Genomic DNA, 27,752 nt, shown 5'->3' on the forward strand with positions numbered 1-27,752 from the left:
ACTTTCCCTTTGCAAAAGTGAAAATCTTTGATACACAAATACTAAGAGATTATGACGCCAGGAGGTGAGTAAATGATAGGGATGACAGGAGTGCCTAGATGCACCTGAGCTATCCTTGCAAACGGACAGTCCACTTTATCAGCCCTTTCACTGCAACGTTCCAAAGCATTTGGTGTACTTTTGAAATGTAGCAATGCAGCAGCCAATTTCCACACAGCAAGGACCCCCAATCACTAATAAGATAATAAATGGATAATCTAATTTCTAATGATTTTGGGTGAAAAAAGAGTGTTGCCCAGGACTGTTCTTCACAAAGTATCGCTGAATATTTTCTGTACAACTGAGGGGGCAGATGGGCCTTGGTTTTCTTGCCACTGGGAGACTGACGTGATTCAGTGAGCCCTGCCACCATGATAGATTACTTTTAATCCACCTCAACATTTCAGACTTTTTTCATCATCTTTTACCTATGCTACTTAATTGTATTAATTTATTTGTGAGAAGACTCACAAATTACTGTTCTGAAGCACAGTCCTGGGCAACACTTCTCCTTCACCCAACACCATTAGAAATTAGATTATCCATTCATTATCTTATTAATGGGACCTTGCTGTGTGGAAATTGGCTCCTTTTAAAAAAATTTCTATAAAAAAAGTGGTGCCATTTCTATTGGACACTGCGATACTATAATGAGAGACGGAGGGCCAGTGGACCCATCTTATATTGGTGGCTTCACCTTCCATTTTATGGCCAGGGAAAATCGAGGACTCACTGGAATGCAAATAGCAGTTACACGTTCAAAGACTAAAAGGCCAGTTTGCAATTTACTAAGATAACAAAACAACACGAAGGTGACTGGGCAACTTCAGATTTGTGCCACTGGTTTGTAATGCAGATAATGTAATGAAGCTGTAACATCAGGCAATCTCCCTGAAGCAATCTCACATGCTCTGCATGTGGCGTTCACGCCATAATTACGGTATGCGGATTGTATCAGGAACAAAAGCAACACTACACCACCTCGGCACAAATCATGTAGTGTGACTAGAATTATTAATTCCACTGTTAAAAGATCAACAAGCCATTGCCTCTTTATAGCACACTTATATATTCACATTGGGTGGAATTAATTGAATCTGTTCACACAACAGGTTATATTTCGCTGTAGAATGAATCACCGCTGTTCTAGTTGTGCTTGAAATTGTGTTTATTACTCTGTGCTGAATTGCTCTAAGTGGGGTTAAAGAATGCAAATGGCTAACGTTTAGCGGTAAACATGACTGCGTTCTAACCATAACCCTTCCTACATTTATTTTGGATGGAATAAATTCATCCTTCACTGTGTAAAGTGTGTTTCACTTTGGCTGAAGAACTGCATGCCATCTATAATTGAAGAAGTAATTCAAATTATATGTACAGTAACATTCATGCATTGTCTAAATTCCTCCCTCTATCCTCCCTCTGAAATGTACTGATGATATACAGGGCACACTGGCACTACATCATAGTCAAGGGCTAAAAGCGTTGAATATTAGACAAACAAGCACCAGCTGAGATTAACAGGGTACCCAGTTCATGAACCAGATGTTGAGCCGATTCTCTGGTTGTTATTAAATAAGATTAGTTCATATGAGTATGGCAATTATACCTCTATTGGCACAGTCCATTGGATCTGGAAAACAGAGCTTGTTCAACATTAAGTAGCAAGGACATTTATTACACTCTGCACCTCGCTTTCTGCCCTTAAGAGACTGAGAATACAAACCTACCTTTTTGACCAAGCTTTTAGTCAGCTTGCCTCCATCTCCTGTGTGTTTTATAATTCTCCTGTCAAGCACTTTGGGATGTTTCATGAGTTGAAATGGCTATACAAATGTAAATTGTGGTTGTTGGTGGTTCCCAGCTGCAAACGTTGCCAGTTTAAGTGTGTATATATCAGTTTCTCTTCAACTGCAGTGAAGGGGGACATTTTGCCTCTGCTGAAGAAAAATCAGCCACAATGGCTGTGAAAACTGGCCAGCTCTTATCCTGACATTTATGCCAGAGTCATGCACTCATCAAGGAAGAACACCACTCACGAACAGGGAAACAGGGTTAAACCATTTAGCAGAACAATGCTGGAAAACCTCAGCAGGTCTGACAGCAGAGCCAACATTTCGAGTCTAGTTGACCCTTCATCAGAGCTGAGAGGTCATCTAGACTCGAAACGTTGACTCTATTCTCTCTGCACAGATGCTGTCAGACCTGCTGAGATTTTCCAGCATTTTTCTGTTTTTGTTGGGGGTGATCTTGAGCCTGCATTCTCCATCTGCGGGAATGGCGGTGGCGAAACCCGGGAATCATGAATCCCATAACGGGCATGAACCTGATTTTAATGCATTTAAGCAAAGCTACATATCATTAAAAAAAAACCCTCGCCACATAACGCCCCCCCCCCCCTCCCCCCCCGCCATATTTTCAAACCTCATCGTTGTGACGCCACGTCAGCACGGTTTGCAACAGGCTCACCCAGGCTTGAACCTGTCATCGGGATCCCCCTGGGGGCACAAAGATTGGTATAGCCCCCCAGGGAGAGGGGCATGACCAGGCAGTGCCTTGTCAATGCCCCCAGCACTGAACCTGGCACAGGTTGACACTGGAAGGTTGGAACCATGCCAACCTGGCAATGCCTCCTGTGCTTGGGGGCAGTGCCAGGGGTGGACCCTAGTGGGAGCCTCAAGTGGAGGGAATAATTTCTACATAGTGGTGGGGTGGGGATGCCACCGATGGCTGTTTTGGGGGGGGGGGGGGGGTCCAATGCTGGCGATACTCAGGGGAAGGAGGGTGGGTGCCAGCATTGACTATTGAGGGGGTGCGGGGGTAGAGAGAGGGTAATGCTGCCATTGATCGCTGAGGGAGGGAACCTGGCTTTGATTGAGGGTGGGGGTGAGAGGGGGTGAGGCAGTAAGGGGAGCTCCTGAGACCTCAGTGGTGAGGTGGGGAACGTTATTTGTTTCCTCTGATCCGTGCGCTGTTCTCTGTGCAGTGAAACACGCCCCCTGTTTTTTTATGACAAAGTGTCTTACGATCTCGAGAGAAAACAGGCTTGTTTCTCTGGAAAGAAACACACTGGTTTTCAGTCAGAACAAAGAACAAAGAGCAAAGAAAATTACAGCACAGGAACAGGCCCTTCGGCCCCCCAAGTCTGCACTAGCCATGCTACCCGTGTGAACTAAAACCCCCTACCCTTCCGGGGACCATATCCCTCTATTCCCATCCTATTCATATATTTGTCCAGATACCCCTTAAAAGTCACTATTGTATCTGCTTCCACTACCTCTCCAGACAGCTAGTTCCAGGCACCCACCACCCTCTGTGTAAAAAATTTGCCTCGTACATCTTCTCTAAACCCTGTCAGACCCTGGCACTCTGCCATTCTTCCACAGTGTATTGCACTGAGACCATTCCATGTGGACTCGCAGCAGGCGGTCATTATTGAACTAACCATACTTACACCTCCCAAACAGTGAGGGCAGCAGAGAGGGCAATATAACAACCTGCTCATATCATGCAATATGCTCCACTCTCTCCCCACCTAAGAAAACATATCGATCGCTACTTTCATGGTCAGGGCGTGGAAGCGGTATGATCAGACAATGCTGGAGAGTGATGACGACTTACAGTGAGGACACAACAATGCTCCTCTTATCCTCAGAGACTGTCGGACTCCTGCCTGACAGAGAGCTGAACGCGCCCTGTCACTGAATAGGGTGATGAGAGGCTGAATGACATATCTCAGCTGCTATTGCCTCCCCCAAGGTCAGGGGTCACGGTGTGTGTCTCTCGCTACTGAGGAGGTGGACAGACTTTCACGAGCTTTCAACCAATGTCTTCTTCCTGGTGAAAGGAAGCTGGGAGATCTGAGAGGCCTGAGCGATGCTCGGGGGTGGGGTGGGGTGAGGTGGGTGGGTAGTGTTGGTGGTTGGCAGCGGGCAGTGCCAGGATCATCTCGGGTTTACAGCATCGCCACAGTGGGAGGGAGGTGAGCCATTGAGATGGATGATATGCGTTGTTGTGCGGAGCTTTCCAGAGAATGACACAATGAGGGCGAGGAGGCACTTTATAGATGATCAATGTGACGCTTGTTACATTTGATCGTTCCAACACTCGTGATTTATCTCTACTCGTGCCTAAGTTCACCCGTACCCACAATATCACTAACTTTCCTTTGCCTTCCTCACCCTCCCACTACATCTGGTTTTATCTCCAGAATCCACAGCTGGGGGATGAGGCGGCCAGCTGACTGCCAAGCTGGTGAGGCTCCAGGCCTGTTTTCGGGCAGCACGGGTCTTGCATGGCTGCCTTCCCCCCTGTGTGCAGGACTGGAGGTGTGTCGCTCACACGGAGCGGAGTGACAGATGGGCTGGACATCCCAGGTCCTCCTGGATGGAAGGCCCTGGGCCGTGCGCCTGCCAATCCTCCTCCCTTTGGGTACCCTAGGGCCTCTGAGCTCCTCCATGAAATAGTGTGGCAGCTGGAGTGAGGTCCAGAAGCCCTGCCATCCTCTGACACCTGTGGATTCCCACAAGTTCTTGAACCATGAAGTCAAAGCTGTGCACCATGGAGCTCATGCACTCCGCCATGGAGTGCATGTCATACACCAAGGTCTCTACTTCAGATGCCAACCACGCAGTGTTGGTCCGATTGCCTCAGAGTGCCAGTAACATCTCCTCAGACTGAAGGTGATGGGGCTCCCCCAGACAGCCTCGCAATCCAAGGAGGGATGATGACCTCCCTTCCTGATACTCGTGACTCTGTCTTTGCAGCTCCAGCAGCTGGATGTATTGAGAGTTTGCACTTTTGTCTCTTGCCCCCACCTCACCCTCTGCACAGGTGAAATCCTGCTCCTTGCCAGCCAACTCAAGGGCTCTTTCCTCAAACAGGGTGAGGATTTTGACTTGGGCATCACTCCAGCATCCTGTGCCCATTCACGTTGGTTTTGCTCGAGTTTGTCATGCAGTGAGACAGATGGGGAGAGTGCAGGCAGGAGTTGTGCCGTGCCAGATGGTGATGAAGTCTGGCATGCATGGGAGGTGAGTGGGAGCAGGGATGTGAGGAGCAGAAGAACTACTGGGGGTGGGGGGGGGGGGGGGGGGGGAGGGGGCGGTGAGTAATGGGGTTTGGGTGGATGAGGGGTGGGAGGGCAGCGTGACAAGTGTTGGGACCCTGTAAGGTGACTGGGTGAGAACTCCCCAAGGAGGCATGATTGGTGTGTTAAGGGATGCAGCAGGAGACATGAAGAGGCACAGTGGCACAGTGGTTAGCACAGCTGCCTCACAGCGCCAGGGACCAGAGTTCAATTCCGTCCTCGGATCACTGTCTGTGTGGAGTTTGCACGTTCTCCCCATGTCTGCGTGGGTTTCCTCCAGGTGCTCTGGTTTCCTCCCACTGTCCAAAGATGTGTGGGTTAGGTTGATTGTCCATGCTAAATTAACCCTAGTGTCAGGGAGATTAGCAGAGTAAATATGTAGGGCTATGGGAATAGGGCCTGGTGGGATTGTGGTTGATGCAGACTCGATGGGCCAAATGGCCTCCTTCTGCACTGTAGGGATTCTATGATTCTATAATTCTACTTACCCTGGCTGCATGAAGAAGGTCATCCATCTTCTTCCAGCACTGTGGCCCCATTGTCTTATAGAGTGAGCAGACACTCACTATGGAGGCCACATTCTCCCAGGCAGGACTGGTCACTTTGCTGGTTGGATGTCTGCCTGACTGCGAATGCAGGTTGTCATGCTGGACACCATCTAGAAGGTGAAGGCTCCCCGTGTGAAACATAGTGCTGACTTCCTGGCAGCCATTCCCCCGACTGGACTTGGAACAAGTGCTGGGAAGGTGTTTAAAAGGAGCGGCCCACTGATTGCAGAGGTTCTACAGGGCAAGCCAATCAGAGGCAGGCTACCATGGGTGCAGTATGAGACTTGTGAAAATTGTTTTCCCCAGAAGTTGCTGTGTATATGATGATTTTCTTGGCTGTTTGCTGCTACAGGCTTCTCTCCAGGTCTCTCGCTGAGACCAAGACTTAGAAAAGGAATTGGAAAATTCCACACATCGTCTAAGGTGGAGTTTTATACTTTCAGATTTTTCAAACATTTAAAAATTGATTAAGATAATTTGAGATAACTTTCTTTACCCATTTATCAGTCTATTTTATTATCTTTCTTGCCCTCTCTTTTCTTTGCTCTTTGTACCTGATCTGACATTGAATTCACTGGTGCAGACTCTCTGTACTGCTCATTAGCAAATCTGATTGGGGAATTGTTAAGTTAAAACTGCACGTTTTCAATATTTGGTTGACAGGACCTTCCTGAGTTATAAACCGATGGCGAGTCTATGGGAAAAGTGCAAAAGCAATGAATGGCCAGTACCACTCATTCCTGCATTCCATTCACAAAATCCGACAAATTATCAATCAGCCAAACCTATCTCAGTGATGTATAATTTACAAAGCATTTGTGATCTATAGTTACACAGCAAATGGTGCTTGATTGATTTGTAATAATGAAAATGGGTGTTCATCAATAATCCATCATCATATAACAGAGTTGCATCAATGTTCTCGAATCATACAGCAGGAAGACATCAATTATCTTTTGTTATATCGCATTGCATGTAACAATGATCTATATCCATACATCAGGGAGATAACTATTATAACAAATTTCAGTGTTGCAATGTCTGGTCCAGCAATGTCTCATATTAAAAAGTATTATCCTAAGGTTCAATTCCCTCCATGGCACTACCTCTCCCAATCTCTGTAATCCCTATCTCTGTAATCTCCTTAGCCTGACAACCCTCCAAGCATTTGGCTTCCTCCAGTTCTGGGCCTCCTGTATATCTTGATTTAAGTAGCTCACTATCAGTGGTCATGCCTATTATGGTGGAGATGCCGGCATTGGACTGGGGTGGGCACGTTAAAGTCCATAAAGGAGCGCTCCGAAAGCTCGTGATTCCAAATAACCCGTTGGACTTTAACCTGGTGTTGTGAAACTTCTTACCATGCTTATTATGTTTGAGGTCTGATATTGAAGACTAATAAGAAGGTCTGTAGGAATAAATTAACGGGACAGTCCGAACAGTTTATTACACGCCTCATACAGTCAGCACCAGTCTGCCCTGGCAAGTCCCATCCTGGGTGGGGCTTGAGTACTGGGTCACCTGACTCTTACTCTTAAAGGGGCATGCCCCAATATACAAGACATACATAACAATGTCCTTAGCTATCTATTTTCTTTTCGACATGAAAGGCGCGATTTAAAAACACTTGCTGTTGTTGTTATTTGTATAAGATATTGGGCGGGATTTTCCAGCCATGCTCACCCCATAACCGGAAAAGCCCGCCTGAGGTCAATGGACCTTTCCATGGTCCACCCCTCACCCGCTACGGCAGAATGAGGAAATTTGCCCCATTCTCTTGGGTTTGGCATCATTCCCTAAATGAATTTGCACCTCCTGCAATTTTACTGCTGGGGTTATGTAGATGGAGTTTAATCATACAGTGGGGAGAGGGGTGGATGAATGCTTTCTGATGACCTGTCATAGGAATGTACCACTGTTCTATAGTGATTTAGTGTAATAGGGTGGCATGAACCTTCTGTAGTTCATAATGAAGGGGTTACAACATTAATCTGAAATAACGTAATGGGAGAATGATTAAAAAAATCAGGAACCAAAATCAGAAAAAGATCAGAAAAAGCAGGGATTACGCAAATGATCTTCAATCATGTAGGAGGGAATGCATCAAGATCCATAACCATATGTCAGGGATTACATTTATAGTGTGTGTACAACGAGGGATGTACCAGTGATTTATAATCATAAGGCAGGGATGTACTGTCTAATTTTTGCCAGACCTGACCTTTCCATCTTTTTCTCTGCTTAGTTTGCTACTTTTCCCTCAACATTTTGGGTCTTCTGGCCCAGTCCTAGAAATATTTTTGTTGTTAAAAGTTTGCCTCTCCCTTTCTCTCCATCTTGTTTTTGTGCTGCCTATCCCGGCCATTGTCACCAATCCAGCATCTCCCCTTTATTGCTGACAATGACTCACTGTCACTTCTCCCTTCCAGCCCCTCTCCCGTGTCACTGAGCCTGGCCACCACCAGCCCTCTTCCCCCTGAGTGCATACAAGGACCCCAGTCACCCCGGAGATACTGGCCGGAATTTTACCGGCACGCCCGCCCCGAATCCGGGAGCGGGTGAGGCTCGGAGAACAGCATTCTCCGTTGACCTTGGATGGGATCATACAAACCTCGGGCGGACGTGCCGATAAAATTCCATCCACTTCCTTCCGTCCATCCTTCTTCCGTTGGGAAAAAGATACAAAGTCTGAGGTCACGTACCAGCCGACTCAAGAACAGTTTCTTCCCTGCTGCCATCAGACTTTTGAATGGACCTACTTTGCGCTAAGCTGGTCCTTCTCTACACCCTAGCTATGACTGTAACACTACATTCTGCACTATCTCCTTTCCTTCTCTATGAACGGTACGCTTTGTCCATATAGCGTGTAAGAAACAATACTTTTCACTGTATGCTAATACATGTGACAATAAACAAAATCAAATCAAATCCAATCAAACAACTCACAGCATACTGAGCATCAGGCAGTTCATCTACCATGGAATTGTTGTATACATCATATCCGTACACCACTCAATACATTCAAAAATGGATATCTCAGGGAGAAATACATGCACACTGCTCTATTACCTGGGTATCTACTGCACAACTATGGACAATTAAAAAAGAACAAAATGTCAAGTGTCCATAATTCCATTTACCTCTTATGCCATATTTATCAACTTTTGTGGGGCAATTCTGAAGGGATGGTCAACACCTATTTCCTCAAAGATAGGAAGTGGAGGTAATGTGATTGCACAGAGCGGAAGGGGACCTCTCCAATTGTGTTGATAGATGTGAATTGAGTTGGCCTGCTGAAATTGTTCAGAGTCAGACAAAAGAAAGTCTGTTTTTTTTGTGGTTTAATTTCTTCAGGTTATCTTGTTCATTTTAATCTCTATGTAGTGAATGTAGCTTCATTACAGTGGCAGCTGCTACTGGTCACTCTTTGGTGTACAATGGTTGGGAAAATCTAACGTAATGTCTCAGGACTACACAAATCTTGGCTGGGATTCACCGGCCCGCTAGCCACTGCCAGGAATCCTGGCGGCCCGTTGAACCAAATGTCGGACCTAAAACGGGATTCCCACCAGGTGGCAAGCCCATTGTGACTCACCTGGCCCGCCTCGCCCGGCCGACCACAATGAGGTTTCCGCCTGGAGCGAGCGAGAACTGATGAATACGCAGCAATCCTAATATCCATGTAATTAGTGGGCTGGAAGCCCAATTCAATGTCCTCCCATGTTGCACCTCTCCCCCAAGTGGGAAGTTCACCAGGCATGCTTTGGTGCAGGTCCTGACAAATGTGGACCTGGCACCTTGTACGCTGAGGGGTGAGGCAAGGAAGGGGCAAAGAAGTTATGGTGTGCCCATGTTTCCCTCTGTCACTTCAGGCTGCAGAGAGAGTGTCCTGCAAGGGCCCTGGGATTGGATGGGCTCGGGGTGGGGGAAAGGTCTTGACCTCAGGACTCTCACCCGGGATGGGAATCTCATGGCTGCACTTGCTCTTATTGCCCTGTCCAGTTTCAGGATGGTGAATTCTGGGGTAAGATATTTATTATTGCCTCTGTCTTCTGAAACCTTTGTAGTGCCCTGCTCACTTTGACATCCATGTCCCTTGGACACCTGCAAGCCTACAAAATCGCTGCAGCATTCCATTATAGGGATTGGCCCTGGTGTTAAATGCCCTCTTTAAACTGCTCTTGTAGAAATGATCTGTCAGGATTACCTGGGAGAACCCCTTGCTTTCTCTCATAACCAACAGCTGCTTTGAAACCCCTTTGAAGTGCTTTGATGGTCAGTTTCACCGGAGAGTTCCCTTTTAACATTGGAAGGTTAGAATCTGGTGACGGCATCTTTTAAAGTGGTTTGATTGGCAAGTATGGATTACTTACCCACTAGCAAAGAGCCTTGTTTGTTTTTCTTACCCTTCACACTTGATTTCATATTGAGTGCTTTGTAAACATTGCAGTTAGAAAAGAGGAAGTTAAAACTTGTAAAAGATCTAACACTCTGGTTTTCCTGCTGATGGGAGCACTTAGAGTACAAACAGGAGAATTGTGCACCTTGTCTCTCTTTGTGTAATGCCCTAGTTGATTAACCATGATTATATAACAGGGAAACAAATCAATGAACTATTGTAATACAATGAAGAACTGCATCAATAACTATTGTTGTACAATTGAGAATGTCATGACTTCTGACTGTTGTAATTGTGAGGTGTATAAGATTGTTCTGTTTTGGGAACTGTCTTTAATTAAAGGTAGAGTGGGTAATGTGACCAGTTCTGAAGTCTGCTTGACAGCAAGCCTGGGTAGTTTTATTTTCAGAGATCAAAGGGGAGCCAGGTTGTTTTAGTGGGAAGAAGGCACAAGGTATTTAGGCTTGGAGACAGTGGCGACAGCCTGTGTGCTAACAGTTGGTAGGCTGCAAGTCTCCAGAGCTCTGAAAAGTATTGAGAATTTTGGATAGTAGGCAGTTGTGCTTTAAAATGTCAATTTTGTTCCAAGATAAAAAGGTTTGTTTCTCACAATGATTAATCAGCATATCTACCAGGATAGAAGGCCCATGTGATTCACATTATCATGGTAATGGGCTCTGCAATGAGAAGTGTACAGAGGGAGGCATTGTGATATTGGGTTATAAGTTTTCCTAAAATATCGCTGTATATCACAGACTGGTTAGTCTGGAGAGAGAGAGTGCAGGTAGAAACCAGAAGTCTCTATGGTTCACCAGGCTGGAATGTGGGTGGAAACTCACTCTCAGATTGAAAAGACCAATTTGTTAGGAGTTAAAATTAAGCTGCAAGATTTGCATAGTGTGCATTAGAAGCATGATGCCCAGAATGACTTTCAATGTGAAGGACTGTTCTGGGGTTAGAAATTACCAGACTAAAAAAGGAAAGTAACAGAAGTAAACTCTCCGGAGCTAAAAGCCAGTTTGGATTGATTCTGGGAGAATTGAATGACTACTTAAAGGACAGTGCAACGTACACCTGTAAAATGTGTTTTTTTGCTTGGGTTAAGAATAAGAAAGGGGGTATTCTGTTTTGTGGTTTAAACTATAAGTTGCCTCCAAAAATAGTGTTTAACCAATAATGCATTTAATCTTTTGTTACAGTAAACATCTTAAAACATGAAATCACGTCCTGTCAGCCATTCAGTTATTAACTGGATGTTCAAATTTATTTTTAAAAGTTATCCTTCTCTATGGAAATTGTAACAAGACCATCATACAGTGGAGAATCTATTAAAAATAAATTGTCATAGTGTATTATTTATCAATGATGTATCACTATATTGCGGTGGGGTGTCTAATTATTCAGTGAGAGATCCATTAAGGATCAATAATGATAGAATGTGGGGACACATCAGTAATTTGTCATTATGTGGTGAATAGAACCATCGGACCATAATCATACAGCAGAGATGCTTCTGTTATCTACGGCCATATAGCTGATATGCATTAATTATCCATAAGTGTGTTAGATTGCAACAAAAATTTGTAATCATATAGAAGGGACATACTTATATAATGCATAATCATATAGTAGTTTATCAATTATCTATGAACATAATGAATTGGTATTCACATTTTATAGCCATATTGTCTCACTACTTGTCTATAACCACAATGTAGGAAAATGCATCAGTGACCTAGAATTGCCTCATGGCAGATACTTAAAAGATCTATAACCATATAGCAGACATCATATAGGTGTATTACAATCACATAATGATGTATTTTCCAGTATTTAGAGGAAGTTATCAATGATATTTTGATATATATATCAGGCAGATGCAAAAAATGATCTAGAATCATGTTGCACAGGATGCATAATGATTTACAATTAAAAATCTGAGGTATGTATCAATGACCTTATAATCTCACAGCAAAAAGGTTATCAATAATACATTATCAGATGAGTAAATCGATGATCCATAGTGCAGAAGAATGCACCAATGTGTTATAACCACATGGTGAGGGAATGTATCCATGATTTATGCCATTGGGCGAGAGAATGTATCAATGATCTGTGGCCATATTGTGAAGGAATATGTCGGTGACCTATATCCATCTGGTGAGGGAATATCAATGATCTGCATAGATACGCTAAGTGAACGAATGCATCAATGATCTATCACCACAGAGCAGGGATCCACAGTCACACAGTCTGTGCTTGCAAAGTGGGGTTTGTAACTGTGATTTAGTGATTCAAACACTGTAAAATCCACCTCAGTGTCACTGATTAATGAAGTGAATCTGGAAAAGTTGCAAAATTGCAAACATGAAGTTGGGAAAATCACAAAAAAAACGACACAGTGCTCTTTAGGCTGTGCAGCTTCTCCCCCACAACAGCACCTGTGTCATTTAGAGATTGCAATAGGCCTGTTTCATTTTACCAACTGTCAAATTTAACACCCACCATGCAATGCGAGATTACTTAATACAACAGTGTGGGTGGCCCGAATTTGAAGGCTTTTTTTAAATTAAGGAATGTCTTCCCTGCAAAGTGAAAAATATAAACAATATTTAATCTTATGTTTGTTGGAAGTATATACAGTGACTAGGGTAATGTGCTTAAGGTAACTGGCTGGGATGTGGGGAAATGAGAGTCCAGCTTTTGAAGTAGATCAGTAGCAAATGCCATCTTCTGGACTTGTGCATGTAACACACTCAAGGAAGGATACATACCCACAACTCAGGGAGACACATTTTAACTATACTGAAGGAACTTACAAGAATTTCAAGGATGGTTGGTCTAAAGTTGTTGCATACGAAACTGAAAGCAGATCCAATTCATGATGCAAAATTGAAATATTATTATTTAATATTATAAATATTAGGATTGCACCAATAATGGCAAGATCATATTCATACTTTTTTTATTCATTCATGGGCCAGCATTTATTGCCCACCCCCAATGTTGCCCTTGTTTAGAGGGCAGTTGAGAGTCAACCACATTGCTGTGAGCCTGGAGTCACATGTAGGCCAGACCAGGTAAAAATGACAAATTTCCTTCCCTGAAGGACATTAGTGAATCAGATGGGTTTTTCCGACAATCGACAATGGTTTCATGGCCATCAGTAGATTCTTAATTCCAGATATTTTTTGTTGAATTCAAATTCCACCATCTGCCGTGGCGGGATTCGAACCCAGGTCCCCAGAATATTAGTTGAGTTTCTGGATTAATAAACTAGCGACAATACTACTAGACCATTGCCTCCCCCTGAAATGATATTGTATCATTTAGGTTTGGCCTGGTAGCTTACAAGGGGGACAAAGGTTTCTATTTGCATTCATGCTGCTAATGTAAATATTCCACGTTTATTTCTCACTGTCCAGAGTAGAAAGTTGATGAGCTACAAAGTGAGCTTTTAAACAGTTGTATTAGAACTTCCATAGGGCGCTACAGTGGCTGTTTGGAAAAAAACTGCAAGTTGGCTAAAATAGCCACTTCCATTATTTATTCAGGGTTACTGCTGATTTTCCACAAATGTTACAGCCATAGATTGGGAGAACTCCAGGAACATCTCAGCATTGTTTTTTGCTGATAGGTTTACCAGTGGTGGTGGCAGGAGTGTCTGAGCAATGGTGCATATGCACCCATTGACCCAGAGTTCAGTAGCTGCATCCGGTCTGGTTGTCAGCTGAGATTTAGATCTGAGTTCCCTATCTTGGTCATAGTGGTCGATAGAAACGAGGTGAAACCTCACAGAGAGAGAACAAGCATCTGAAGAATTACTCTACAATATTCTGGCACACCACCTGGTGGCATTGGCCGTCTTCTGCAAGTGTGTCCCATTTCCATCTTGTAGGTACAGGAAATAGTGACACTGAGATTAATGAGAAAGAAGAGGGTTTAAAAAAAACAATGGATTTTTGTCTGTGTGTTCTAATGTTTATTGATGGTGGCAGTGGTGTGTGCACCCAGAGATTCTACTTATACAACAGAACCTGCTCTAGTGTTACATCATGAGCTGGTTATATTTCCTAACGACCTGGGAAGCTTCATGGGTTTGCATGTGATCAGACTGGCTTGCTCTGGCTTCCTCTGGCTTGCTTTAGTGAGTAACTAACTTAATTTCCTCAGAATCCTGAGGAAATAGCATCCTAAAGAAATATACACCACAGAATCACAGAATTGTTACAGTGCAGAAAGAGGCCATTCAGCCCGTCACGTCTGCGCTGGTTCTCCAAACGTGAATTAAGCGGTTATTGGATAGGCACATGGAGCACACCAGGATGATAGGGAGTGGGATAGCTTGATCTTGGTTTCAGATAAAGCTTGGCACAACATCGTGGGCCGAAGGGCCTGTTCTGTGCTGTACTGTTCTATGTTCTATGATTTAGTGCCATTCTCCTGCCTTTTCACCTTCAGCTCTCAGCTCAGTTGACAACACTTTTGTCTTTAAGTCACAAGGTTCTGGGTCAAGTCCATGTCCAGGGTTTGAGCATAAAAATCAGCTGCTGTGCAGGATGAAACATTAAACTGATGCCCCAATCTGCCCTGGCATGATTTTGAAAAAGAGCAGAGTGGGCATCTCTGCTGTCCTGGCCAATATTTATCCCGCAATCTGCATGGCTGTTTTTGGGAGCTTGCCGTGTCCAAACCTGTTGCCACGTTTCCGACATTGCCACACTGCCACACTTCAAAATTTGCTTCATTGGCTGTGGAGCGCTTTGCGACATCCACTGATTGTGAAAGGTGCTGGGCAAAAGCAAGTCTTTCTTTTTCTTTACTTGCACCTTATAATGAAATATAGGCCGAAATTCTCCCGTCTTGCTCGCTGCGGGAATCATAGTGGACAAAACAGAAAACTCGATGGACCATTTAAAGGTCTGTTGAGGTCGGGCAGAATTTCCAGCCTTGGGGCACGCACAGCCAGAGAATCCCGCCCATAACCCCTTCCGAAGCAACATGCCAGTGATTGATTACTGCCGTAACCATCAAAAGTGTCTCATGTTCAGAGGCAGAATAACGTAACTAGATGACAGTTCTATTATGATCTATTCCTTGAGTTATCAGAGTAAGAAGTCTCACAACACCAGGTTAACGTCCAACAGGTTGATTTGGAATCACAAACTTTTGGAATGCTGCTCCTTCATCAGGTGATCATCATCACTCACCTGATGAAGGAGCAGCACTCCGAAAGCTCGTGCGTCCAAACAAACCTGTTAGACTATAACCTGGTGCTGTGAGACTTCTTACTGTTCCCAACCCAGTCCAACGCCGGCATCTCCACATCTTGAGTTTTCAGAAAATGTTTGCCTGCAAGCGTTATAATGCTGTATTAATGAGAGCCGCAGAATCTTTAAACACTTCAAAATACTGCTACAATGACATTTCTAGTTACCTGTAACTCAAAATGAAGGTGGTATGTACTTTGTAACAAAATTCTAAGCTTGAGTGCTCCAATATTTACATAGTCACTTACCCAGAAAGAAGTATTACAAAATAATGAACTATGCATGCCCATTTGTGGGTTAGAGATTGGGCGGGACTAATGCCTAACCATTTGACTCCACAGCTACCATGCTGCAGATCCTTCCTGGGCTTTCGTTAAGGTGGTTTTGTACAGGTAGGTTTACTGGTGCTGGGATACTTGCAAAGGTGGTCACTGCAGCTAACTGAAGGACTGGGATGTTTCAGGAGAGCAACAGACAATGGGGGCCGAACCATGTTGTGAGAGTTCACAGGATTTTCCAGATTCTTGTGTGCAGCTGTGAACTTCCTTTGAACAGCCCTGAGGGCCAAAGCATTGAGACTGTTGAGCAGAGTGCTGGGAACCCCATTGTTTAGACTCTAAGTCAGTGATGGGCAACTTAGGCTGGTGAGTGGGTCTCATGAGCTGTCTTCCTTCATGTAAGTGGGCCACAAGATTGAAATCAGGCTTGTTCATTAACCATGGCTCCATGAATAAGGTTAAATACATTTAATGCACACCGAATATTTCATAACAAGTTAGAAACATAGAAACATAGAAAAACTACAGCACAAAACAGGCCCTTCGGCCCCACACGTTGTGCCGAACATATCTCTACCTTTTAGGCCTACCTATAACCCTCCATCCTATTAAGTCCCATGTACTCATCCAGGAGTCTCTTAAAAGACCCTATTGAGCTTGCCTCCACCACCACTGACGGCAGCCGATTCCACTCGCCCACCACCCTCTGTGTGAAAAACTTCCCCCTAACATTTCCCCTGTACCTACCCCCCAGCACCTTAAACCTGTGTCCTCTCGTAGCAGCCATTTCCACCCTGGGAAAAAGCCTCTGAGAGTCCACCCAATCTATGCCTCTCAACATCTTATATACCTCTATTAGGTCTCCTCTCATCCTACGTCTCTCCAAGGAGAAAAGATTGAGCTCCCTCAGCCTATCCTCATAAGGCATGCCACTCAATCCAGGCAACATCTTTGTAAATCTCCTCTGCACCCTTTCAATCTTTTCCACATCCTTCCTGTAATGAGGTGACCAGAACTGAGCACAGTACTCCAAGTGGGAGTTATAGAAAATGCTAAATCATTTATATATTACTTGAACTATTATCAACTTCAAATGGTAAAAACACAAAATAAATATTTGTACTTTGGGCACAGACAGAGCGCACGGCTCTCACAGTCAATGTTGTGAGTAATCAGCATGCACCTCACTTCACTTGCTCTTGTCTTATGTGCATATTAATTCAGTCATACCGGTCGGAAAAAAAACTACACGGATGGAAATCAGTGGAATGTGGCAACTTTGCGCATGGGCTATGGTCAACAAAATGTCTCGTGAGCTGCATTCAGAACTGAGATGAGGCCGCATGTGGCCCCTGGGCTGCAGGTCATCCACCACTGCTCTCAGTAGAGGAGTGGCAAAAGCTATCAAGGTGACACTAAATTTGCTGATAAAGCCTTCATTCAACTCCTTATCTCTCATACTCACTCTTCCTGTCAGCACCTTGAGAAGCTCAACTGTGCAAAGGATAATTCACTCAGGAATTATCCAAACTCACACTTCTGTCAACTCACAGCCTGCATGAGGGCTCCTGTAGGTCTTCAAGGCATTATTTAAAGAGACGATGCACCTCTCCTCATTATGGGATGTATGAGGAAATCTCAATGCCATTCAGATGTCTCCCTCCTTCCAAAAGAAACATTTACCCATAATCATTACTTGCGAAATGCAGTGATGGAGGAAGATCATCACTGATAACTCTTAGAAGAGGCTTTAGACAGGTGGACAGGAAAGCCAAAAGGTGATGGTAAAATTAGAGACAAGGTGGCAACAGAAGGCTGGCAAAAGTAGATGAAATGTTGATTTATAAATATAGAGGGTAGTTTTTATGTGCGCACAGTAAAAATGCGGGTAGTGGGCAGAATGGACAGACAACAGAAGTAGTCAGTGTGTGACCAGTGCAGTTTTCCAGAGTGCTGATTATTAACATGGGGTGGCAGAGCAGACACATAAAACTCCCCAGAGGCAGCTTGTTAACTTGGAGCCAGAAAGTCAGGCGGTATTTCCACCTCCGGGGGTGTTACAGCAGCTGAAAGGAAAGGCGTGCTTTTATGTTGTTGTAAAGTGAAAAATGGGTAAATGTACCCCGACTAACCTTGACCAGTTGGCCGTAAACCTTTTTAACTCCATACAGTCAGCTCATATCTGCCTTCATCATTGCTGACTCTCCGAGTGAAAATCTGCATAACCCCCTAATATCAGTGTGCATCATCCCACCTCAATGCTCCTGAGCTATGATCCATACCAACACATTTATATCCTGATGCTCAACATTACAGCATTTACCATTAGTGACTTTGCACTCACAAGGCTATTGGGAATGTGTAGTGGTGTAGCACTGGGCCACAGGTTCTGGAATGTGATCCTTCACCTCAACCTTTGGCAACTCTGTGATGCGAATTTCATTTGCTGATGTGATGTAGTCATTTGAGCTGTTGAGCCTAATCTCAATGTGCATTTGCTAGCGAGATGGGATGCCAATGCTGAGGGTGGAATTGGGCTAAGAGTGAATGCTGTTGATGTGTGCTCTTTATTATCGGTGATGCTGAAGCATCAGGACTCCATGATCTGTCTGCATTGCTGGAATTGTGTGGGCCGTGGCTGGCCATCAGGGGGAAATGATTGTGTGGAAGAGGAGGCATGTTCCTGTGTTTAAAGTTTATTTATTAGTGTCAGAAGTAGGCTTACATTAACACCGCAATGAAGTTACTGTGAAAATACCTGAGTCGCCACACTCCGGCACCTGTTTGGGTACACCGAGGGAGAATTTAGCATGGCCAGTGCACCTAACCAGCATGTCTTTTGGACTGTGGAAGGAAACTGGAGCGCCCAGAGGAAACCCACGCAGACACGGGGAGAATGTGCAGACTCCACACAGACAGTGACCCAAGCCGGGAGTCGAAACCTGGATCTCTGGTGCTGTGAAGCAGCAGTGTTAACAACTGTACCACCGTGCTGCCCGTGTGTAGCAGGTAGGTGTGTGAAGATGCTCCTCATGAGGTCTTCCACGCTCGGTGAGAGCTGAGGCTGACTGCAGCACCGCATCCCTCACTGACAGTGCCTGTTTATCAATGTCATGAGGATTGAAGTAACATTGAGGACTCAGTGCGATTAACAGGCAGGACCACTGAGAGAATGTCCTCAGCTGTCTTGACCCAAATCTCCCTTCACATTGTCAACATCAAAGCCACATAGAAAGCGTTGCCCCACAGCTAGACATTGCTCTCCTCGAGATGCTTTGTCAAATTGAAGACATACAGCCAGGAGCACACTGAGGATTGTATTTCAGAATCTGTCTCTTGTAGGCTGCCATAGCAACTGGGATGCTGGAGAGATGCTTGAAGATGCTGCACCATCTGATGTGTGATGCCGAGAAGGCCACCTGCAGTTAGTACCACATTTTGACAAGGTAACATGCTCTTGAGTGTTCATCATTCTTCAAGGGGTGAGGACATGGTGACCCTAATATCACCCCACATTCTAAGATTGAAGTGGATGGTTGAAATGAGTAGCATAGCAATGTAACTGGCAATGTGGGCTCAGCATGGAGTCCAGTGACCCACAAGCATAATCACTGCATCTGTCATCGTCCTCCAGGAAGCTGGGGGCTATAAGCACCTCACGTGTACGCCTGCCTCACTTGGTCCATTCTATGGTCTCCAGCCTCAGTTTCTTCACCTCATCGCTGTCAAACCTCCTGATGTCCTCATCTTCAGAGGAGATGTGCAGCTTGTCTATCTTGTCATCTGGAAAGTCCTGCTCCCTTTGCAGCACCAGGTTATGCAGGGTGCAGCAAGCTAGGATGATCCATGAGACTCTCTGGGAAATGGTCTGGAGTGCGCTGTCAGATTTGTCGAGACATTGGAATCGCATCTTCGAGATGCCGATGGTTTGCTGTACCAGTGCTCATATAGCCAATGAGCATTGTTGTACCTTTCCTCAGCTGGTGTTTGCAGCTGCCTGCCAGCTGTCATCAACACATCTTTTGTGAGTTCCCTTTGTCACTGAGGAGCCAATCTTGGATTTGGTGTAGTGTCTTGAAGATGTTCGGAATCTGCAGTTTATTCAAGATGTAGGAGTTTCATAGATTATCATAGAATCCTACAGTGCAGAAGGAGGCCATTCGGCCCATCGAGTCTGCACTGACCACAATCCCACCCAGGCCTTATCCCCATAACCCCATACATTTACCTTAGCTAGTCCCCCTGACACTAAGGGGCAATTTAGCATGGCCAATCCACCTAACGCATACATCTTTGGACTTGGAGTTGATGCAGCTTCCTGGGTATCTTGCACATACCTGCATGGTGGGATTCTGGTGGGCACAGACCAGCTTCACATTGAGCAAGTGGATGCCTTTCCCCTTATGCATTGCATTGGCTCTTTCCAGGGAGATCTTAAAGCCACATGAGTGCAGTTGATGGCACTCTGAACCTGTGGGGATTCTGGGACCGCAGCGAATTCCAGTGCTCAGCCTGCCTGGCCAGTTTGATCTTCAGCGAAATACACTCAATTGTGCACCTTGGCAAGGAGGGCATCCATAACCTCCTGTATGCTCCTGTGAATGGATGCCTCAGCAGTCCCCAGCAGAACCCTGAACAGTGCCATTCATGTAGAGGTTAAAAGCTGCAGTGACTTTGACAGCTACTGGCAATGGGTGTCTTTCCTTCCCCACAGCATCAACTCCTGCAGAATGTGACAGATCCCTGGACATACAGAAGCATCAACAACACGGATTAGCACTGTCCTGGAGGAATGTGTCTTCTGTACACCCTCGGCCTTGCACTCAATGGATCTGAGAGCTTCACCCTTTTGGTCCGGAGGGGGGCCCTGCTGTCCCTTGATGCACCTCCCTTTACCGAGCTTGGCACTGGTGTCACTCTCTTCTCTGCTGGAGTGAGTGAGCATGAGTCTGCAAAGTCCCTCTGCCCATTGCTGACTCGTGAGTGACTGTGGTTTAAAAGGATTTATTTCAGCTGAGGAACATCATTGCCACAAAAATGGTGCAATGACAGTTCTCAGGATCACAGTCGGCACCTTCCCCCCTCCTTTTGCCATGTACCATAGAATCCCTACAGTGCAGAAGGAGGGCATTCAGCCCATCGAGTCCGCACTGACTCTCTGAAAGAGCACCTTAGCTAGGCTCACACCCCTCTGCCTCCCCCTCCCCATCCCCGTAACCTCATGCATTTATTATGGTTAATTCACCGAAACTATGCATCTTTAAATGAAGGGGCAACCCACCATGACCAATCCATCTAACCTGCACAGCTTTGGACTGTAGGAGGAAACCAGAGAAAACCCACACAATGTGCAAACCCCACACAGACAGTCACCTAAGACTGAACTGAATCTGGGTTCCTGGTGCTGTGAGGCAGCAGTGCTAGCCACCGTGCTGCCGTGCCACCCTACTGGTCTAAACTGTGTTCTCCTTCTGGGGCGGGGGGGGGGGGGGGGGGTGGAATTTCTACACTGAGACAAGGGCTTATTACAAAGAGATCGATTTGTAACATGTAATAGAATTCATAGTGCATGAATGCGCTTTATGAATTAAAGTTCCTGTTTACATCTATTGTGTTATTAAAATGTTCCTAATCTGTCTCATCTATGCATCCCTCCTCATTTAGTAATATAGATAATTGGGTGTCCTTTAAGTCAGTTCCCCCGTGCAGTGATCCGCTTCCCTCAGACATCCAAAGAGCCTTCCCCTGTGTTTTCATTGTTTCATTTTTCTAATGTGCCACAGCTTCAGGTTGCAAGATGGTGGTGCTGATGCTCTACTGCCATACCAGCTTCCACCCTCCCTGTGTTACTGTCCCATTGTTTCCCATACCCTCCCATTGTCCTGGAGGTCCATAATGTTCAGGTTCCTCCCTTCCAGTGACTCTCTGTCCTCCCCCTGCAATAGTGATCTCATTGTAAGAGTGGTGGATATCCCTGTCTTACCCTCTGAATCATTTGAGGTGGATGTGCCAATGTCCCATGTTGACATTACCCCTCCTCACCTTGAGGCTTTTTGAACAGGTCCATATAGAGATCGACCCCTCCAGCCCCTTCCATGAGACCATCGAGTGCCTGTCCCTACACTACCTGTTCCCAATCTATAGGCTTCAGATGCCTCCCCTGAATGTGACCCAGTGTGGTCAGAAACCCCCTGAACCAACATGCATGAAGTGGTGACCAGGCTCTGGCTGGGCACAGCTGACAATGGACATGCCCTCTGCCTCCCTGGACTGGGACAAGGACAGCCTCTACAAGCACAGCAATCTAAACTGAAGCACTTCTTTACTTGACTCACTTCCTATGCAGGCCCTGACTTGGATTTAGGATTCTGTTCTCGACTCATTTCCTATTCTGGCCACAGGACATTTGCACAACACCCGTGAGCCCCCATCCCCAATTGTGTCTGAGCGCACCCTCCCCCAGTATTCCCCAATCCCTCCCTGTGAAGCCTTTGCATTCCAACCCTTACCTCACCACTACCCTATCTTCCCTGACACCCCCTCCCCACCACCCCGCCAATCCAGTCAAGCCCTTTCCCTCCGGCTCATTTCAACTACCACCCACCCCCTCCGACCTTACCGCTGGTCCAGTACTTAGAACCTTGGCTCTGAAACCACCATGAAATCATTGTTCTGTTGCCTGCACAGCATGGAAAAGAGTTGCTGTGATGTTAGGTAGGCGGACATACCTCGAAGTCACGAGTTGAAATACAGTTCGCCAGGTGCGCATCCCTTATATCCATCTGATTGTGAATGATGCCGGTCGAATTAGATGCCGGTGTGGTCTTTCAATCCAGTGTGGGTGTGTGATTCCAGTAAGCTGCCTTTATAATGAGCATTCATGATATTCAAATGTATTCAAATGTCATTCCCGACACAGCGCAGCGGGAAACACGTGCCGCCATTGAAGTCTGGAGCAGAGGATTGCGATATTTTCATATCGATGTAAAACTGACGTTTGTGCTCCTGTGATATTTTCCTCTCTCTCACCATCACACCTTCCTCTGACACGAGCAGCAAATCCCACCGAATATTTTATGAAATGAGCTTACCATCACCATGGAGACACCATCCTGTGACCCAAGGACGCCTGAAAAATATCCAACCCCAAAATTTGCTTCAGTCATTTTTCTTGGCCTAATTACTGTTCCGGAATCCTTTGCAGAACGTGGATATTGTGGAGCAGTCGTGAGTATGACTTGCTTGGCAGCTGCACCAGGTTGATGTTGAGGAAGACATATGCCAAACACATGCTTGGCACATGTCAAATACATGCTTGGCACATGTCAAATACATGCTTGTCTTCAGGCAGCACAAAAGATTTACTTTTCAAACTAACACATTTTATTAACTTTATGGGCTGAGTTTTCCCATCCCACCCGCCACAGGAATCGTAGTGAGTGGAACACGGACCATGCGAATGACCGTTGACCTCTGATTTTCCAGTCTTGGGGCGAGCACAGCCAGAACATCCGACCCTACAGGCCCTATTTTACCATTTTGATTCTAAGACTTGAAACTGGGAGCGATTCAGATCCGACTTTTAGACCCATTGTCAGGTGCCCCCATACGCATACTGCCTGAAAAAATATCAGCCATTCCGAATCGCGCTGCACAAGCCTGTGGGCGGGGCTTAACGCGCCCAAACTCCTGCAGCTCCGATCGGCGCCTCCAACTGCACATGTGCAGAAAAAAGATAGAATGTGGCTCCACTGCCACATCCCTCCTGGGCCGGATCATGCCTCCCCTTGGCCCCCACAGACATTGCCTCACTGCCACAACATTACTGACCCACTGCTCCCCCCTCCCCCCCCTGCCCCCGCCACCCAGACCAATCGCGGGCCCCTCCTCCCCCTCCAGCCCCCACTGATCTCAGGCAGAGTGGCAGCGGACCCATCTTCCCCCCCCTTCTCCCCCCCCCCCCACCCCCACACTGATCTCAAGCAGAGAGCCGCCAGACACTCGGCACCTACCTCCTCACTAACTGGAGCGCCCGAATCGGACTTCTATGGAGCATATCTGTTTCACGCCAATTCTGGATGAGCGAACGCGGTGGTAAAGGGGGAGGTGCCGATAAAGCTGGGCGTGCAGCCCAGTAAGTCAATTTAAATGTATGCAAATGCATTTAAATGGCTGTCACGCCCGTTTCGGGAGCGGTCCCCATCACTATCATTTTTGGGCCTTGGTAAAGGGGAAACCAGCGCAGAGGCGGGTGCGGATCGCACTGCTTGCCTCACACCTGACTTTACCAAGTTTTACCTGAAAATTGGCGCAATTTGATGATAAAATTGGCCCTATGTGTCAAACATACCGAAGACATATCAATCGAGCAAATCACATCGCTAAGACTTTAAATTCAGTCAAATTATATAAATGTGCAAAAAGGTGCTACCGAAATTGACCTATAATTATAAAGACTTGAATGGGAGTCATCAAAAAGCAATCACTAATATGCGCATGCCTCAATAGTACTAAACTAGACTGTTTTTATTGGCAAATCATGAAGCATTTGATTTTTAATTGAACACTTAAATAATCAAAGGAGTTCATATTGCAAATAAAATTGAAATGTGCAAGAGTTGACCCGAAGGAGAACAGTAAATGTGATCAGGGTTATGCCCCGCTGCAAGGAAGTTAATCAGAGGTGGTTAGATAACTAAATAATCCTTTGGGCTGCAAATGCCCCCTTGACCTACCCCATGCTCCTTCACACTAAGTTGTGTCAGCTCGCAGCCCCTTTACTGGGTCAAACATAAACAGCCCATCTACACAGCTTTTGACATTGAACAGTGGTTCTAATCTCTATTTATCTGTGGCAGACTAAATGGTAAATGAAGACAAGTTTAGTTTGACAATTTTGTTAAAAGTCTGAAGTTTAGCGGATGGAATGTAACTCGTACATTCTCGAAATTGTATTCAGAACAGAGACAGTTTTAACAGAATTTGTGACCTTAACGTGACATTTAAGTAACTGAAATTGAAATGTTTTTAGTATTAACACTCATTCTAATTTGAGTGCAATAAATTTGGGTCCCCAAAATGCCTATGGAAAAATAAGTCCAAATTTATCTTGGAAGAAATCGGAAACAAAGTCAATTATATTGAAAAGATCTTCCCAAATGTGAAAAAATGAATTGTTTGTAGCTTTGTTTGCAACCTTTGTGAGAGAACTTTCCTTTGAATTATCTTGCTGATAAAATGCTTCAAAATTTATCACTAAATTGATTCTCAGCTGAATCTAAAACGCTGAGTTTGTTTCATTAAATTGATATATGTTCTTAACAATCATAGTAATGTGTTTCATGTAGGAGTTACAATACAGAAACTTGCCATTCACCCCAACAAGTCCATTTCAGTATTTACCCTCTGTTAAGGACATGGGTGATGGTAAATGCCGAGTTATTCAAATTCCAGGGGGAAAACTTGAAACAATTATCCTTAAATGTGTTTGCAATCTGTATAGTCCGAGGAGAGGTCTGAAATCCAGAAAATTGTGTCCCCGGCTCTTAGTGATGATGTTAATAAATTAAATATTTATTAAGAAATAGGAGAAAAAAATAACTAAATAAGCAGAAGTACACTTAGCTAAGACAATGACTTTACACAGTATGACTACTTTAAACAGGTCCAAACAATCTCTATTTACTACCTTCAGAGCTAACTCTCTGTTCCACAACACCTTATAGGTTTTGAGATCTATAAATATCCAGTAGCTTTTACCACACCATGCTTTTCCGTCTCTTGGGGTGTTGCTGAGGTAAACCAGCAGTACATTTATCAAACCTGGCTTCCTTCACACGGTGCTTGTTTGTCCTGTTGTTGACTGAGATCTAAAAGGAACAGGTCCCCTGCATTGGTTTCAGTATCCCCTTAAATATGTTTTTCCCTTTCATTGTTCCTTTATTTGACCTAATGCCTTTAGAACTGCACTCTTCCAGGTCTAAGTACCTTCCCCTCTTTATTTTAGCTTTTAATGTGAAAAAGAAAAATGAATTCCCTTCACCCACCTTCCCTATGATATCTTTCCTTCACACAAAAAATTCTAAGCGTCGGAATTTGTGTAAAAACTAGAGTAAATCCCGCTGTTTTTTTCAGCGGGAGTTTCAAAATGAATCTCCCACACTCTGTGCACTGCAGAGTGCACTCGCGTGAATCTCATTCAAAATCAGTGGGCGGGACCTATTCCCGCTGGAAAGTCCGGCACAATAACACTGAGCGAGACATTGTGCATGCGTCGATCTGTCAGCGCCGAGATCAGCGCATGCGCAGTAGCCCGCACTGCCAGTCTCCCAATCACCGGCCAGCTCGATCACTGGCCAGCCCCGTAAACCCTGTATCGCCAGCCTTCCGGCTCCTCCACGGCCTGATCGCCGGCCCCCCGAACATGTCCAGCCAGCCTCAACACCCACTGCCCCCCAAAACCCGGTCCGGCGAGATCTCCACCCCTGCCCCCAACAGCCCCAATCTCCCGATTCCCCTCCCACCACCATCGGCAGCCTCGAGCAACCCCCCCCCCCCCCCCCCCCCCCCCCCCCCACCCCACAGCCCTGACCCCCACAGCAGGCTGGCCAGCCCCGATCGCTGGCCTCCCTCCCTCTGTCACTCAGCCCAATTGCAGAGTGGCAGCAGGACCTCTTAGCCCCACCGATTGCCCCCCAGAGGTGCTGCCCCCATCAGGCCGTGCCCCCATTAGGCCCTGCCCCCATGGCACTGCCTGATGACTGTTGGGCAGTGCAAAGATGCCCCCTGGCATTGACACTCTGTCCCTTGAGCAGTGCCAGGTGACCCAAGCTGGCACTGCCAATGTAGTAATGCCCAGAGGGCACCCCTCTTGGCCGCCAGCTCCCCGCAAGTGGGGAGCTACACTAAGCCCCGCTGGAGTGAACCACTCCTGGTGGGAGGGAAGACATTTGTGGACCTGGAGATTTCAGTCCTGGGCCCACGAATGATATTTAAATGGTATGGAAATGATAATTTGAATAAATTATACAGCTCCGTGCTGATTTCTGGCGCGGAGCTAACGCCACCAGAATCCGGCTGCCGGAAACTTACGGAGGCCGTGGCACCCAACGGGGAACCTGCAAAATGGCCTCTGTTTGATTCTCCTGACCCGCTGCATTACTAAAGCAGTGCAGCAGGATCGGAGAATCACCCCGCCCCCCCCTTACCCCCTCGCATCTCTTCCTTTGAATCTTCAACGACCTTTCCTGATCTATTCATGTTCTGCACCCACTTTTATATTGCAACTGTTTGCAGTGTTGCTCGGCTCATTAACATATCCTATGCACAGTTACATTCACACTCTGTTCCTGCCTTTATTATCTCACTCACATATACCCACAGTTTAACCAGATCATAACCAACAGAAAATATTCCAATTTCCTGGATTTCCCTGATATGTTTTCATGACACCTCCAAAGCAGCAAATAATTCCAATCACATTTACCCATCCTGTTCCCATTTTCCTTCAGCACACTTTCCTTTATCCAATCTAACCGTAAATCCTGGTATCATTCCTGCTTGAACCAGTGACCCGGGCCGTAAATCTCACTGTTTCATAACTCTGTGTAAAGATCTTTTTGCTCCCCTCTGTTCCAAATCTTTTCTATTTACTCGTGTATCTACGGGCCTTTATATTTGAACCTCCAACTATTGGAAACATTCAGCTGATAGCAAGCCCGTTCCGTAATTTCATAATTTTAAATGTGAATTACATTGCCCCGTAATCTGAAAAGAAAGTATATTGTGATTATGTATAATGCTCATTATAATTAAAGGCCACCTACCACAAGGCATAACATTGGGAACCATTCTAGATTAATTTCTTTAGGCCGGCGATGATGGCATGCCAATTTTCTTGTCGTTAATGGAGGCATTAATCTGCTTATGATGAATGGTTTAACACCTCCAATAAAATGGCAAAGAAAACAATGTCACATAAATGCATTAAATGCTCAAACATAATCAGTGACAATGTTTCTAGCCTAATATGTGAGGAATGTATTTATCTGAAATGTTGCCTTCTTATTCTTGTTACAAACAGCCTTGGATCAATATTGATCGATATCTTTTGAGATCTATTGATCAAAA

Source organism: Mustelus asterias, chromosome 10, assembly GCF_964213995.1.
Source record: "Mustelus asterias chromosome 10, sMusAst1.hap1.1, whole genome shotgun sequence".
NCBI lineage: Eukaryota > Metazoa > Chordata > Chondrichthyes > Carcharhiniformes > Triakidae > Mustelus > Mustelus asterias.